The 17,226-nt window shown below is 39.2% G+C and overlaps 1 long non-coding RNA gene across 3 annotated transcripts in view; it reads left to right on the forward strand.

Moving 5' to 3' along the window:
* The first annotated feature begins 633 nt into the window (after positions 1–633).
* The window catches only part of LOC126064042 (uncharacterized), a 35,851-nt gene continuing 19,258 nt past the window's right edge, over positions 634–17,226 (forward strand). Inside the window, exons 1-2 of one of the 3 annotated variants that reach the window (XR_007514436.1) lie at positions 634–725; positions 1,841–2,027. This is a non-coding gene — a long non-coding RNA (uncharacterized LOC126064042). Of the gene's footprint in view, positions 971–1,840; positions 2,028–17,226 lie in introns of all 3 variants that reach the window. The other 2 variants (XR_007514435.1, XR_007514437.1) reach the window with 2 other exon arrangements.

Raw genomic sequence — 17,226 nt, forward strand, 5'->3', positions numbered from 1 at the left:
TATTGTATTTTTTTCTGTAATAATTTTAATGGAAATGGTTTTGTTAACATCCTGATAATTTTATTAAATGACAAACATTTGCATGCTTACTGCCTCCTGGTCTTTGATGCTGGGGATACATCTATATATAAAACAAAGGGTCTGCCTTCTGGTATGGAATAAGATGGACTTAGATAAGAGCAATTATCTTACCTGTACTTTGGAGCACCAAGGGAGAAGTGGCTAATTGAGCCCAAGGTGGAGTGGGTGGAGTCCTTCTCGATGTTTATATCCCTTATGTAATATTGTTCTCTTTTATACTTGTTGGACAGGAGTCATACATAACCTCTTTAAAATACCCCTTTAAATGAAAAAAAAACCAAACCTTTTTCCATTGAATCAATTCCAACTCATAGTGACCTTATAGGACAGAGTTTCCAAGGAGCGCCTGGTGGATTCCCTTTAGAAGATCAAAAACAAGTACATTTTTGGTAGATTTGTGTTACATGGGGTGTGCCGAACATGTGACTTTTCTTAATCTCTATCACTAAGAAAATTATTTAAGAGAACTATAAATTTTAGTCTTGATGCAGATTATATTGTTAAATGTTTCCTGCAATTAACAAAGAAAAAAAATTTAAAGAAAACCTTATTGATGATGTTTACTCTTTCCTTCTTCCTTTGCAGGGAAATTTTGGATTGGGAATGGTACAGGTCAGAAAGAACCTACTTTCTTCATAAACATGGTATGCTAAATCTGTGTAAGTTCCATAGGGTAAAATCACATAATTAATCAAACAGGACTTGGAAAGATATATCTATCTGTCTTGTCAAACCCATTGCTGTCCAGTTGATTCTGACATGATGACTCCATGTGTGTACAGTAGAACTGCACCCTGTAGGATTTTCTTGGATGTAGCCTTTATGGAAGCAGATCGCCAGGTTTTTCTTCTGTAGTGCCACTGGGTGGGTCCGAACCTCCACCCTTAAGGTTAGTAGCTGTGCGTGTGTGTCTGTGTATGTATATGCATGTGTGTGTGTAGATGGGTACATGTGTATATGAATAAACAAGAGTCTTCTATATTGCATAGTTCTCTAAATACTTAGGGATTTCCCCCAGTTTTGAAAGCTTACACGCTAGGCAGTATGTGGTTGCAGTGTCAAACTGGATCGTTACCAGTGTGAGGAAAGTGTTCCTAGGAGAACTATAAAAGGCTGAGCAAGTGACAGCCACAACCTGGAGAAAGAGGCGTAACATGTTCTTGGAGTTTGTTGGACTTGTTTGTTAACAACAGTTGGCTTTTAAAGAATATGTAAGCGACTGCAATGTCAGCAGGATTGAAACCAGGTGACTAGATCAGAGTAGCAAGTGTAGTATTAGTTAGGCAAGACAGATAAATAGCCTAATCCAAGGTACGAGCAAGTAGTTAGAAACTAGCATGTCTGTGAGAGCCTGCAGGATTCAAATAGGGAAGATGTCTGGGATCAAGAGACTTTAGTAAATGAGGCCAAGGAGCTATGTAACCTTGCAGACATTCTCATGTGATCTTGTAGAAGGGAAACTGAGAGAGAACCTGGTTAGAGTATTTTCTAATAGAGAAGCTAGTCAAGGGGGAAAATGAAATATGGGCTGTATGTCCTATAGAAATGTTTCTGGGTGATTGTGTATATGTTCAGTAATGGCTAATCTACTCACTTAACAATGGATGAACTTGTTATTTTAAAGAAACTTACTGTAAATTATTTAAAATATGAAGTCCTTTAATAGAATAAGTGATCTTTTAGCTTATCTTTTATCACAAAACTGAATTTCTGTATATTACCTTCACTTAAATTTAGATGCTCTGACTGACTGTTACAGGTGATCACTACAGAGAATATTTTGCATGTTCTCATAAATTACTGGAGTCCTGGTGCCATAGTGGTTAAGAGCCCAGCTGCTAACCAGAAGGTCTACCAGCCACTCCTTGGAAACGCTGTGAGGCAGTTCTGCTCTGTCCTATTGGGTCCTTATGAGTTGGAATCGACTCGACAGCCTCAAGTTTCAGGTTTGGTAAATTACTGGCTTTAGAACCACCTATTTTATGTATTGGCTGTGGAACTGTTGCTTTTTAAATGTTAGTAATTAACTCATTTGTATTTTCTCCTTACTGACAATATTTCACCTTCTAAGGCTTACAGATTCAATTAATGTCAAATGAACTCCTTACCTGCTCACCTTGTACCTCTCTTTGCTCCTTGGAGCTGCAGTTCTGAACTTGAAATTTCTTTTCTCTGACCACAGCTTCTTTCATTCTTGGTTCTTCCAGTGAACCTGAGCTTTGCTGTGTTAAGCCTACTTCACTTAGTTGCTCGGTTCAGTTTGGCACAAACTGACCTCTGGAGAAGCCTTGACCTTTTGATTTGCACAGTCCTGGTTAGAGCAGTGTTTTTCAAAGTGTATGCACTGCTAAAACGGCAAGATGAGCAAACCTCACCTTTATCATTTCCTTGTCATCAGTCACTTACATGGCACTTTGTCTCTCTTACCCTAACCACCCAGCGTTAAACTAAACCTCATCCCTGGCCACCTAGGGCCAGGCCATTGGGTACCAGCCATAGGCTCAGAAGTCTGCACAACTCCCATCACTTCAGACCAGCTGGCCTCTCTCTCTCTCCCTCTCTCTGTCCCTCACTCTCTCCCTCTCTGTCTGTCTCCCTCTCTCTCTCCCTCTCTGTCTCTCTCTCATCCCCTGGGACGAGCCTGTAAAGCCTTTCTCTGTCACCCAGTTGCCCAGACCTGGGTCTTCACAAATCTCTGTCCTGCTAGCCCCTGCTGGCTTATTGCCCCCTATGGGTTTGCTAATTCTCTATAACTGCTTATAAAATTCATGGAAACTTTAATTTCTTTTTGTTGTGTGCTGTTGAGTTGATTCCAACTCAGAGCAACCCTTTTGACAGAGTATAACTGCCCTATAGGGTTTCCTAGGCCATAATCTTTACCGGAGCAGATCGCCAGGTCTTTTCTTCTGCGGAACCACTGGGTGGGCTCGAACCACTGGTTAGCAGCAGAGAGCTTAACCATTGTGCACTAGGGCTCCTTTACTTGTACCTACATTTACTCATTGATTATAATCAGAAAGGATACAAGCAAAGAGACTTCAGACAAGGCCTGGGAGAGGGCCCTGTGGCGCAGTGCAGAGACAGTATCTGACTTTCATCTTTATCCTCCCATCTTGTCAGCTGGGGATTATGTGCCTGATGATTTTATACGTGGTGTTAGTTGATGAGGACTGAGGAGAGATGGCAGGAGCTGAGACTAGGGGAGGAAGAGTATATGGGGCAATTCTAAACTAAGGGGCTTGAAATTTATTCTTACAGCTGTGGGGTGGCAGCCATTGGAAAAGTTTATTTAGAGTTTTGTCCTTCAGTTTGAGCCTTTAGGAACCGACTTTGCAAGGACTGGGCTCTGCTTAGAGATGACAGTGACAAATCATAGGTTCAAAGAGGAAGGTGAATCTTCCTTTTTCTCTGGAATTGGTCCTTTATTCTTTTGGGCAGTTAAAAGTTGTTTGTATCCAAGAAGCTACTTCCTTGCAGGCATGAAATATTTACAAATTTGTGACAGAGTGATGTATAGTATGTGGAGAGGGAATCATGAGAGCTCTCTGTGAAGTTTGTGAAGCAAGAGTTTGAGAAAACCACTATTATGGGAGTCGCCGGCTGGTGCAAATGGTTAACGTGCTCAGCTCCTAACGGAAAGATTGGAGGTTGGAGTCCACCCAGAGGTGTTTGGAAGAAAGGCCTGACAACCTTCTTACAAAAAAACAGCTATGATAACCCTATGGAGCACAGCTCTACTGTGACATACGTGGAGTTGCCATGAGTTGGAATTGACTGGACAGCAGCTGGTGTTTTGGTTTGTTATAGGCTGAACGGATTGCTTATTGTTTGTGTATATACAGTGGGGTGTGTATTGAAAGCTTAAACATCCTCTGGCATCTTATTTATTTTTGACTGTTCAAGGAAGGCTGGGCTGATAATACTAGTGCCTTTTAGTAGTTGACATAACAGGGAAGTATTTGGCCTTTTACTTACTTGGAACCCACAACTTTTTTTTTTTTTTTAAACATAGGTAGGCTAGATAAGAGGCTTTGTACTTGCTTCTTAGAAGAAATTTAGGAGCAGTAAATTGACTGCCTTCAAATTTTTGCTACCAGTTCTTCACAGAAGTATAAAATGCAGAATCCCTGCCTGATTCGTTTGTAAACAATCCTTGTGATTGTCAGCTTGCCAAGGGATGCTTTTTTCTTTTGAGTAATTTCTGGGGAATACCTTGCTTTGGATCACCCTTTGTTGTTGCCTTCGGGAGTACAGGTGCTCTTTTCCCCCCTTTTTCATAAAACCATTAAATTCTACAGTTTTCAGGAATTCAACGTTGTTTTCATGGAACTGATGTAAGTTAAAATTGAAACTGTGAGAGAATTTACCTATTTAGTCTTGAGCTGAAAATTTCCCAAAGAGTAGGAGCCATAGTTTTGCTCGCCACCAAACGCAGAACAAGTAATTTTGAATTTATGGGCATGATTATGTCATGGCCTTTCTAAATACAAAAATATAACTTTCACTTAGAACATTGAATACTTTGATAATATCTTTACTGATATTGGTGAGAATGTAGTGAAATTGGTCCCATTATAGTTTTTTCTATTTGCCTTTTTTTTTCAATTATGTTCTAGGTGAAAGTTTACAGAGCAAATTAGTTTCTCATTAAAGAATTAATACACAAATTGTTTTAGGACATTGGGTGCCAACACTTTGATGTGTCAATGCTCTCCCCTTCACGCTGGGTTCCCTGTTCCCATTTGTTCAGTTGCCTGTCCCTTCCTGCTTTCCTGTCTTTGCTTTTGGGGTGGTGTATTCATTTAGCCTCATAAACATGGTTAAATTATGCAGCCAGTTCCTCAAGTGTGTTATTGTTTGCCATATAGACTTGTCTAATCTTTGGTCTAAGAGCGAGCCTCTGGAGTACTTTTGTACTGAGTTAAAAGGGTATCTGGAGGCCATAGGTTTGTGGTCTCTCAAGGTTCTGTCAGACCAGCAAGTCTGATATTTTTTTGTATGTTTGAATTTGAATTTTGTTCTACATTTTTCTCCTGCTCTGTCCAGGACCCTGTGTTGTGATTCCTGTCAGAGCAGTTGGTGGTGGAAGCCGGGCACCATCTAGTTGTTCTGGGTTCAGCCTGGCAGAGATTGTGGTAGTTGTGGTCCATTAGTCCTTTGGACTAAACTTTCCCTTGTGTTTTGTTTTTTTAATAGACTGAGGTAATCTTGTTTATTTGTCTACATGTTTATGGTGTCTCCCTGTACTGGAATGTGAACTCTAAGAGGACAGGGACCATGTGTCTTTTATATATTGCTGTATCCCTGTCATGGATTGAATTATATCCCCCTCAAAAATGTGTGCGTTTACTTGGTTAGGCCATGATTCCCAGTATTGCGTGGTCGTCCTCCATTTTGTGATTGTAATTTTATGTTAAAGAGGATTAGGGTGGGATTTTAACACCCTTACCAGGTCACATCCCTGATCCAGTATAAAGGAAGTTCCCCTGGGGTGTGGCCTGCACCACCTTTTATCTCTGAAGAGATGAAAGGGAAGTAAGCAGAGAGTTGGGGACCTCATACCACCAAGAAAGCAGCACCAGAAGCAGAGTGTGTCCTTTGGACCCAAGGTTCCTGTGTGAGATGCTCCCAGACGAGGGGAAGACTGATGACAAGGACTTTCCTCCAGAGCTGACAGAGAGAGAAAGCTTTCCTGTGAATCTGGAGCCCTGAATTTGGACTTGTAGCCTACTGGACAGTGAGAGAATGAATTTCTTTTTGTTAAACTTGTGCACTTGTGATATTTCCGTTATGGCAGCACTGGGTGACTGAGACAATCCCTATCACCTATTGCAGTGCTTTGCGTATAGTGGACACTCAAGTAATTGCTGAATGAATTCTGACTTGGTGTGGCTTAGGTGGTATCCTGACATGTATTGAAAAAGCACCTCGGGTTATTTTGATGTGCACTCCCATGGTTGAGAAACCTTCGTCTATCTTCCTTCTCTAATGTGCGTGAGATATAGAAGATATCACTCTTGAAATTGGTAATCTCATTTCCCTAGTAGGAAAAGTTTAATTTGGTAATGTTATTCAAATGTTGTTTGTAGGTAGGACTCAGAATGGACAATTGCATTCCATCATCAAATAATTAAGTTTAGGAAAGGTGGGAAGATAGACCTAAAATTGAGTTTATTCCATTTTTTTTTTCTTTTTGTTTAAAAAAAAAAACAGGCAAGGTTAGACTTCCTAGATGGTTTTCCTTCAAAACACTGCTTCTCAATGGGGGACATTTTGACGTCTAGAGACGTTTTAGATCCCTTGTAGCTTAGTGGTTAAACGATCAGCTGCTAACCAAGAGGCTAGCGGTTCAAATCAAGCCGCTCTGTGGGAGAAGGATGTGGTAGTCTGCTTCTGTAAAGACTACAACCTTGAAAACCTGATGGCACAGTTTTACTCTATCTTATAGGGTCACTATGAGTCGAAATGGTCTCCACTGGCAATAGGCTTTTTAGTTTTAATTTAAATATGCACATATCTTACATTTTAAAGGCTTGTTTGTATATGTAAGTCAGTAGTTTTCAAAGTGTAGTCCTTGAACCCTTAGGAGTAAAACCTATTCATATTAATACTAAAATATTATATGCCTTTTTCTCTTTGATGTTTGGATTAAAGATACAAAAGCAATGCTGAGTAAAACAGCTGATACCTTAGCAGGAAATCAAGACAGTGGCACTGAATTGTCCAGTAGTGTGTATTCTTCTCTGTCATGAATACTTCATGTCATACAGTTAAAAAAAAAAACAAAACCTCATTTTTCCTTCAGATTCTTTTTCAGTACAAATTAAATTTTACTATACTTGGCCCTAGAGTATCTGTGTGATAAAGTGGGTATGTGCTGCAGAGGAAAAGAATTTGTATGATTGAGTTGCTAGCTCAGCTACCCCTGTCCCCATTTTCATGTAATATCTTCTTTAATTGAAAGAACAACTGAAAAACCATGGTTATTCAGACTTGGGTATTTGGCAAACATTTCTTTGAAAATGAACTTGTTACTAATGATAAAATTGGAGCTTTCAGGCAAAAATTAGAATTTGGGGAAATCTGTATGGGCCACCTTGAGCTTGATAGCATTCTAGTAAAGACATTTGTGGTAATAATGATAGTAATAGTGGTATTATATAATGAACTGTGTCAACATTTGGAAGAACTGAATAACTCAGCAAACCAACATTTTCCAGATGGCGTTATAAAATCACACATAGGTAAAGATCCCATTCAAAGAGCAAGTTAGACAAATGGATTTTGTGTGTGTGTGTGGTAAAGTATGTATAACAAAACATTTGGCATTTCAGCCATTTGTATGTGTACAATTCAGTGACATTTATTACATTCACCATGCTGTGCAGTTGTCATCCCTATCCATTTCCAAATTTTTTTGTTATCACCCTTAACAGAAACTCCATACTCCTTAAGGAATAACTTTGCATTTTCCCCTCCCTCCTGCCCTTTGTAAGCTCTCATAAACATTGGTCTCTATGCATTTGCCTGTTCTAGATAGGTATTTTATATAGGTGGGTCATACAATATTGTCCAGCAGTGTCTGACTTAGTTCACTCAGTATAATCTTTTCAGGGTTCATCCATGTTTTAATATGTATCAGAACTTCATATTTCTTCATGGCTTAATTACTGCACTGTATGGATTTCCCACATTTTATCCATCTGTTGATGGATACTTAGTTTGTTTCCACTTTATGGCAATTGTTAATAATGCTCCTCCCACATGTCTGTCATTTTGTTGTACTTTGGGGGCTTGTGTGTTGCTGCGACACTGGAAGCTCTGCCACTGGTATTTAGATACCAGCAGGGTCACCCAGGGCGGACAGGTTTTAGTGGAGCTTCCAGACTAAGACAGACTAGGAAGAAGGACCTAGTGGTCTATTTCTGAAAAGAAGAAATAGAAATGAGAAGAAACAGCTGCAAACATCCATTAATAATCGGAACCTGGAATGTACAAAGTATGAATCTAGGAAAATTGGAAATCATAAAAAACAAAATAGAACACATAAACATCAGTGTCCTAGGTGTTAGTGAGCTGAAAAGGACTGGTATTGGCCATTTTGAATTGAACAATCATATGGTCTGCTATGCCTGCAGCAACAACCTGAAGAGGAATAGCATTGCATTCATCATCAAAAAACATTTCAGGATCTACCCTGAAGTACACTGCTGTGAGTGATAGAATAATACCCATACGCCTGCAAGGAAGATCAGTTAACGTGACCTACTTTTCAAATTTATGCACCAACCACTAAGGTCAAAGATGAAGAAATTAAAGATGTTTTACCAACTTCTGCAGCCTCAAATTGATTGAACATGCAATCAGGATGCATCGATAATTATTGGTGATTGGAATGCAAAAGGTGGAAACAAAGGATTGGTTGGTGGAAAATATGGCCTCAGCGATAGATACGATGCTGGAGATCACAGGATAGAATTTTGCAACACCAATGACTTTTTCATTGCAAATATCTTTTTTGAATAACATAAGTGGCGATTATACACACAGTCCTCACCAGATGGAATACACAGGAATCAAATCAACTACATTGGTGTAAAGAGATGATGGAGAACTCAATATCATCAGTCAGAACAAGGCCAGGGGCCAACTGCAGAACAGACCATAACTGTTCATATGTAAGTTCAAGTTGAAGCTGAAGAAAATTAGAACAAGTCCAGGAGAGCCAAAGTACAGGCTTGAGTATATCCCACCTGAATTTAGAGACCATCTCAAGAATAGATTTGACACGTTGAACACTAATGACCAGACGAGTTGTGCAAGGACATCAAGGACATCATACGTGAAGAAAGCAAGAGGTCATTAAAACGACAAGCAAGCAAGAAAAGACCAAAATGGATGTCAAAAGAGACTCTGAAACTTGCTCTAGAACATCAGATATCTAAAGCAAATGGAAGAAGTGATGAAGTAAAAGAGCTGAACAGAAGATTTCAAAGGGTGGCTCTAGAAGACAAAGTAAAGTAACCTGGAGTTAAGAAACCAAAAGGGAAGAACATGCTGGACATTTCTCAAGCTGAAAGATCTGAAGAAAAAATTCAAGCCTGGAGATGCAATATTGAAGGATTCTACAAGGAAAATATTAGATGACACAGGAAGCAGCAAAAGAAGATGGAAGGAATACACGGAGTCACTATACCAAAAAGAATTGGTCAACATTCAACCATTTTAGGAGGTAGCATATGATCAGGAACCGATGGTACTGAAGGAAGAGGTTCAAGCTGCACTGACGGTATTGGCAGAAAAACAAGGCTTCAGGAATTGATGGACTACCAATTGAGATGTTTCGACAAACAGATGCAGTGCTGCAAGTGCTCACTTGTCTACGCCAAGAAATTTGGAAGACAGCTTCTTGGCCAGCCAACTGGAAGAGATCGGTATTTGTGCTCATTCCAAATAAAGGGGATCCAACTGAACGCAGAAATTATCCAACAGTATTATTAATATCACACGCAAGTAAAATTTTGCTGAAAATCATTTAGAATGAGATGCAGCAGAATATCAACAGGGAACTGCCAGAAATTCAAGCCAGATTCAAAAGACGAGGTGGAAAGAGGGATATCATTGCTGATGTCAGATGAATCTTAGTTGAAGGCAGAGTTAACCAGAAAGATGTTTACCTCTGTTTTACATTGAGTATGCAGAGGCAGCCGACAGTGTGGATCATAACAAATTATGGATGATTGCCAAGGATGGGAATTCCAGAACACTTAATTGTGCTCTTGCAGAATCTGTACATAGATAAAGAGTCAGTCGTTGGAACTGAACAAGGGGATACTGCATTGTTCAAAGTCAGGAAAAGTGTGTGTCAGGGTTGTATGCTTTCACCATATTTATTCAACCTGTATGCTGAGGAAATAATCCGAAAAGATGGACCATATGAAGAAGAATGAGGCAACAGGATTGGAGGAAGACTCATTAACAACCTGCAATATGCAGATGATAAAACCTTGCTTGCTGAAAGTGAAGAGGACTTGAAGTACTTACTGATGAAGATCAAAGACTACAGCCTTCAGTATGGATTACACTTCAACATAAAGAAAACAAAAATCCTCACAACTGGGCCAGTAAACAGCATCATCATAAACAGAGAAAAGATTGAAGTTGTCAAGGATTTCATTTTACTGGATCCATAATCAACACCCATGGAAGCAGCAGTCAGGAAATCAAAGGACACATTATGTAAATCTGCTGCAAAAGACCTTTTTAAAGTGTTAAAAAGCAAAGATGTCACCTTGAAGACTAAGGTGGGCCTGACCCAAGCCATGGTGTTTCAAGTTGCATCTGCATGCGAAAGCTGAGCGATGAATAAGGAAGACTGAAGAAGAATCAGTGCCTTCGAATTAATGGTGTTGGTGAAGAATATTGAGTATACCATGGACTGCCAGAGGAACAAACAAATCTGTCATGGAAGAAGTACAACCAGAGTTCTCCTTGGAAGCAAGGATGGCAAGACTTCGTCTCTCATACTTTGGATATGTTGTCAGGAAGGACCAGTCCCTGGAGGAGGACATCACGCTTGGTAAGGTGGATAGAGGGTCAGTGAAAGAGAGGAGGACCCTCAACAAGGTGGATTGACACAGTGGCTGCAACAATGGGCTCAAACATAGCAACAATTGTTAGAATGGCACAGGACCACACAATTTTTCGTTCTGTTTTGCATAGGGTCACCATTAGTTGGAACCAACTTGACGTCATCTAACAACAACAATAATAATGCTCCAGTGAACATTGCTAAGCAGGAAACTGAGACCCTGTGTCTTAGGCTGGGTTTTCTAGAGAAGCAAATCCAGTAAAGCGGATAAGTACATATAGAGAGTGATTAATGTGAAGGAAATGGCTAATGTGGTCATAGAGGCTGGAATGTCCTAAGTCCGTGGATCAGGCTGGAGGCTTCTCGTGAATCACATAGCTGCAGGGCGGGGAACCCAAAATGGGCAGGCAAGATGGCAGGTAAGCTTCTAGTTCCAGTCCCAATAACTGGAGGTCAGACAAACAGGAGCCAGCTGCCGAATCCAGAATGAGCAGAAGTCCATGAGCCTTGCCAGAAAGTCTTCCTATATTGGTTGCAGACGACACCCCCCAGGAAACTCTTTTAACTGATTGGCTGCTCACAGCAGATCCCGTTGTTGAGGTGATTACAGTATATCAGATCTCATCATGGAAGTGATTACATCATTTTACGACTGCCAAACCACTGAGAGTCACACCCCAATCAATTTGAAACACAACCATAATGATCACACCCTGCTTTCAAGTCTTTTGGGTAGATATATACCTAATAGTGCAATGGCGGAGTCATATGGTAATTCTATGTTTAACTTTATGAGGAACCACCAAACTTTTCCACAGCAGCTACACCATTTTACATTCCCACCAACAATTGATTAGGGTTCCAATTTTTCCATATCCTTGCCAACACTTCTTATCTTCCATTTTTCTGGTAATAGTTATCCTAGTGAGAGTGAAGTGGTGTTGTGGTTTTGATTTGCGTTTCCCCAATGATTAATGACGTGTCAAGCATCTTTTTTTCCCTTAAGTTAAAATATTTTTTTGTTTATTGTACTTTAGATAAAGATTTACAGAGCGAACTAGTTTCTCATTTAACAATTAATACACATACTGTTCTGTGACATTGGTTGCCAACCCCACGACATGTCAGCACTCTCCACTTCTCAATCTTGGGTTCCGCATTACGAGCTTTCCTGTCCCCTGCTGCCTTCTTGTCCTGGCCCCTGGGGTGGTGTGCCCTGTTAAGTCTCCTTTTGTTTTATGGGCCTGTTTAATCTTTGGCTGATGGGTGAACCTCAGGAATGATGACTTCATTACTGACCTAAAAGTGTGTCTGGGGGCCATACTCTCGGGGCTTCTCCCGTCTCTGTCAGGCCAATTAGTCTGGTCTTTTTTTCTGAGTTAGAATTTTGTTTTACATTTTTCTCCAACTCTGTTTGAAACCCTCTGTTGTGACCCTTGTCAGAGCAGTTGGTGATGGTAGCGGGACACCATCTAGTTGTGCTGGACTCAGTCTGGTGGAGGCTGTGGTAGCTGTGTTCCATTAGTTCTTTGAGCTAATCTTTCCCTTGTGTCTTTGGTTTCCTTTATTCTCCCTTGTGTTGAGCACCATTTTATGTGCTTATTGACTGTTTGTATGTTCTTTAGAGAAATGTCTGTTCAAATCCTTTGCCCGTTTTTAAATTTGGTGGTTTGTTTGTTGTTGTTGTAGGGTTTTTTGTTTTGTTTTTGGTTTTCTTAATATTCTGGATACTAAACCCTTATCAGTTATATGGTTCCTAAATATTTTCTTGGATTCTGTAGGTTGTTTCTTAACTTCCTTGATAAAATCTTTTGGAAGTTTTTAAATTTGGAGAACTGGATTTATCTGTTTTTTCTTTTGTTACTACTGCTTTTGGTGTTGTATCTTAGAATCCATTTTCGGAAACTGGATCCCAAAGCGTGTTTTATTCTTAGCATTTTAAGCTTTTAGTTCTGACATTTAGATCATTGATCTGTTTTGAGTTAATTTTCATACATGGTGTGAGGTATGGGTCCAATGTCATTCTTTTGCATTGTCTTTCTCAACACCGTTTATTGAAGACTATTCCCCAATTGAATGCAATTGGCACCTTGTAAAAAAATCAGTTGACTGTGGAAAATTAATTTATTTCTGGACTCCCAATTCTATTTAATTTTTTTATATCTTTGTCATTATACCAGTACCAAACTGTTTGATTACTGTAGCTTTATACTAGTTTTTGAAATAGAGAAGTTTGAGTCCTCTTACATTGTTTTTATTTTTCAGGGTTGCTTTGGCTATTCAGAACCCCTTGCAGTTTCATGTGAATTTGAGGTTTGACTTTTCCATTTCTGCCAAGAAACTGTTGGAATTTGTGTAAGGATTGCATGGAATCTGTCGATTGGTTTGAGTAGTACTGACATTTTAACAATATTAAGAACGTGGAATGTGTTTTCATTTATTTAGGTGTTTAATTTCTTTCAGCAATGTCTTATGGTGTTCAGTTAAGAGTCTTTGTCCTCCCTGGGTAAATTAATTCCTAGGTATTTCATTCTTTTGGATGTTTTTGTCTGTGAAATAGTTTTCTTTTTTTCCTTGCCTTTTTAAAATAATTTTTTTTTGTTGCTGAGAGTATATGCAGCAAAATATATACCAATTCAACACTTTCTGCGTGTACAATGTAGCGACACTGATTGCATTCTTTGAATTGTGCAACTATTCTCACCCTCCTTTTCTGAGGTAATCCTCCCCCATAAGCATAAACCCTAAGACTCCTACAGAATCTTTTGAATCGTGTTGTCAGTTTGATCCCACATAAATAAGTCTTCAAAGAATATAATGCTCAAGGCATTCTTTACTAGTTGAGCTAAAGTATTGTTTGGTTTTAAGAAGATTTCAGGGGATATTTTTGGTTTTAGGTTTAAAGGTTATCTTAGGGTAGTAATTTCAGAAGTTTGTCCATCCCCCATGGCTCCACAAAGTCTGGAGTCTCTTAGAATTTTAAGTTGCGTTCTGCATTTTTCCCCCTTTTGATCAGAATTCCTCTGTAGACTCCTTGATCAAAATGTTCAGTAATGGTAGTCAGGCACCATCCAGTTCTTCTTGTCACCTGGCATATGAGAGAGTTGTTCATGGACGCAATTATCCACACATTCCATTTCCACCTCCTGTGCCTGACTCTCCTTCTTCTCTTTCTCCTGGCAAATAGTTACCAGTTGTTGTGCCTTGGCTGGCAGATTACAAGCTTTGAAGACGCCAGGCACTACACAGCAAACAAGGAGGTAGAACAAAAGCACTAAACACAGTATTAGGGCAGTTAACTTGGATGTCCCATGAAACCATGACCCTAAACTTCTGAACCAAGGAACCAAATCCCAGGAGGTATTTGGCTGTACAGAAGCAGCCTTAGCAGCTGTTCTCTTTTTGTTGTTGTTTTGTTGTTTTTGTAAACATATCTGTTGCACAACTTTTGCCAGTTCAGCTTTTTACAAGTGTGCACCTTAATGGACAGCAGTTTCATTAATTGGCTGTGTAACCTTGACTTGAACGAATATAATTTTTCTATCACCGTAACCCAAACCTCAGTTCCTTATAAGCAGAAACCCTCTTTTTTTCCCCTGCTTCCTACCCCAGTAGCCACTGAGAAACTTTGGTCTCTATACATTTGCCTTTTCTTATCTTTTTCTATGAGCGAGGTCATACAATATTTATCTTTTTATGATCGACTTGTTTCACTCAGCGTAATGTCTTTAAGCTCCATCCATATTAAAGCATGTATCCAGACTTCATTTCTCTTACTGACTGAATGGTATTTCATTGTATGTATGCTCCACATTTTTGTTTATACATTCGTCTGTTGATGGGCATTTAGGTTGTTTTGACTGTTCTAAATAGTGCTGCAATAAACATTGGTGTACAAGTCTCTCTTTGAGTCTCTGTTTTCAGGTCTTTGTGGTATATGCCTGGGAGTGGAATTGCTGGGTTATCTGATAGTGTTTTTAGTGTTTTGAGGAACTGCTACACTGTTTTCCACAGTGGTCGTACCATTTTGCATTCCACCAGCAATGAATAATGGCTCCAATTTCCCCACATCCTCACCCTGTCCATATTTGTTACTTTCTGGTTTTTTTTTTTTTTTTTTTTTAAGCCAACCAAAACAAACAAAAACTCTTTGCCATCGAGTCGATTCCAGCTCATTGCAGCCCTATAGGACGAAATGAGAACTATCTCATAGGGTTTCCAAGGAGCAATTGGTGGATTCGAACCACTGACATTTTGGTTAGCAGCTGAGCTCTTAACCATTGTGCCACCAGCCTGGTGGAAGTGAAATGCACCCTTACTGTGGGTTTGATTTGCATCTCTTGATAACTAATGATGTTGAGTATCTTTTCATGTGTTTGTTGGCCATTTGAATGTCTTTTTTGGTAAAATGTCTATTCAAGTCCTTTGCCCATGTTTTGATGGGGTTATTTGTCTTTTTATTGTTAGGTTGTTGAGACTTTATATGTATTTTGGGTTTTAGATTCTTCTCAAATATATGGCTTGCGAAAATATTCTCCCAGTCGGTAGCTTGCCTTTTCACATTTTGGTAAAGTGTTTTGATGAACAGAAATCTTTAATTTTTATGAGGTCCCATTTATCTATTTTACCTTTTGCTGTTTGTGCTTTTGTTATTGTATAGATAATCCATTGTTCAAAACTAGGCCTGACAGCATTGCCTCTGCATTTTCTTCTAACAATGTTAATGGCTTTAGTTTTCACATTTAGGTTCTTACTCCATTTTGTATTTGTTTTTGTATATGGTGTGAGGCATGGATCCTGTTTCACTTTTCTGCATATGGAAATAAAATTTTCCTAACACCATTTATAGAGGAGACTTTTCTTTCCATATCGAATGGAACTTAGTTAGCACCCTTATCAAAAATCAGTTGATCACAGATGTGTGAATTTATTTCTGGACTCTCAGTTCTATCCCATTGATTTGTGTGTCTGCTGTTACACTAGTATCAGACTTTTTTGATTGCTGTAGCTGTATAGTATGTTTTCTGTTGGTCAAGTTTTGATGTCCTGTCAAAGAAGAATGTCCACAATTATCTTAAAAGGCTGTTTTGTGTGAGTAGAGATTTTCTGCATGTTCTTGAATGAAGACAGTTTATTTCAACACATTAAATGAAGAAATGGCTATGAGAGACCAACTTTTTTCTTTTAATTCAGACACTAAAGAGTTTTATAAAAATGTGAAACTGTGCTACTCTTTTCACAAAATTCTTTTGAAGATAATTATTTTCATAGAAAATTTATTTCTGTTAATAGGTAAATGATATTTTATTATGAAATGAATTTTAAAATAGTTTTTAAAATTTTTTAGTTTTAATTTGGAATACAGTAAACATTAGTGGATACAACCCACATGAGCAAACTTCTCTGAGGACCTCAGTAATCTATACATGTGGAAGGGTCCTCTTAACAACAATTTTTAAACCAGATAGTCTCTTAAGAGTTGTCCCTCAGATATTGTTGAACGTCTGTTCGTTGTTAGGCTAGTCTGCCATAGATTAGGCGATTGAATTGGGCCTTTCATTTAAGACTTGAATATACTTTTAATGTATAAAATATATGACAGAATTTAATTTGATGGTTACATTTTGACTTCATATAGCTAAAGAAAGTGTTACCTGCAGATCAAATGAGTGGATAATTATATTCGGGAGAAAAAGAAAAGAATTTCAGAAAATGATGAATAAAAAATACTGAACTGTGAACTGCAAGTAATTGTGGAACAAGCATTGTCTTAAACTTTTGGCATCAAGTGGATTCTGACTCACAGCGACCCGAAGCATCATCTAAATGGGAATCTTAATTAGACAAACAAGATTAGATTTAGTAAACACCTTAAATGAAAGAGATTGCAAAGTATAAGAGAGGGTACAATAGGAGTATTTTAATTACTGATAACACTACAGATTTACCCAACCATAAAGAAATAGAAATAACAGTTTATTTGTTTCTGTGAACTAACTCTGTGTATGAGTAAATTGTTGGTAGGTACTATGAAAGTTAATTGTGGGGAACATTGATGAGAACCTTTCTGAAGGTAATTTACAGAAGAAACTTCACAGATTTTCTTCTTTATCTGTATAAAATTAATCAGGATTGAGTTCTACCTCTGGGGGCAAAGATGGCTGACTAGGTAGAAGCTACCTTGGATCCCTCTTGCAACAAAGTCTCAGAAAAACAAATGAATCGATCACATACATGCCAGCCTACGAACCCTGACCATCAAACACAGATCTAAAGAGTTGACCTGAGTGACAGAGACTGAGAACGAACAACCACGGGGAAGCAACGACTGATTTCGGAGCCTGGAGCCAGCGTCCCAGTCAGAAAACCTTGGCGCCGGGCTTTAGACTAGGTGCAGGGGAGCTGAGCACAGCATCCTGAGACGGCACAAACATGGGACGCAGCCCTAGCCCCCAGAAGTGACCTCGGGGGAAGCCCAGCCAGTACACGCAGGCAGTGCAGCCACACGGCTTACAGGAGGAGAAGTCACCAGGAGGCAGGGCCTGATTTTGGAG

Source organism: Elephas maximus, chromosome 20, assembly GCF_024166365.1.
Source record: "Elephas maximus indicus isolate mEleMax1 chromosome 20, mEleMax1 primary haplotype, whole genome shotgun sequence".
NCBI lineage: Eukaryota > Metazoa > Chordata > Mammalia > Proboscidea > Elephantidae > Elephas > Elephas maximus.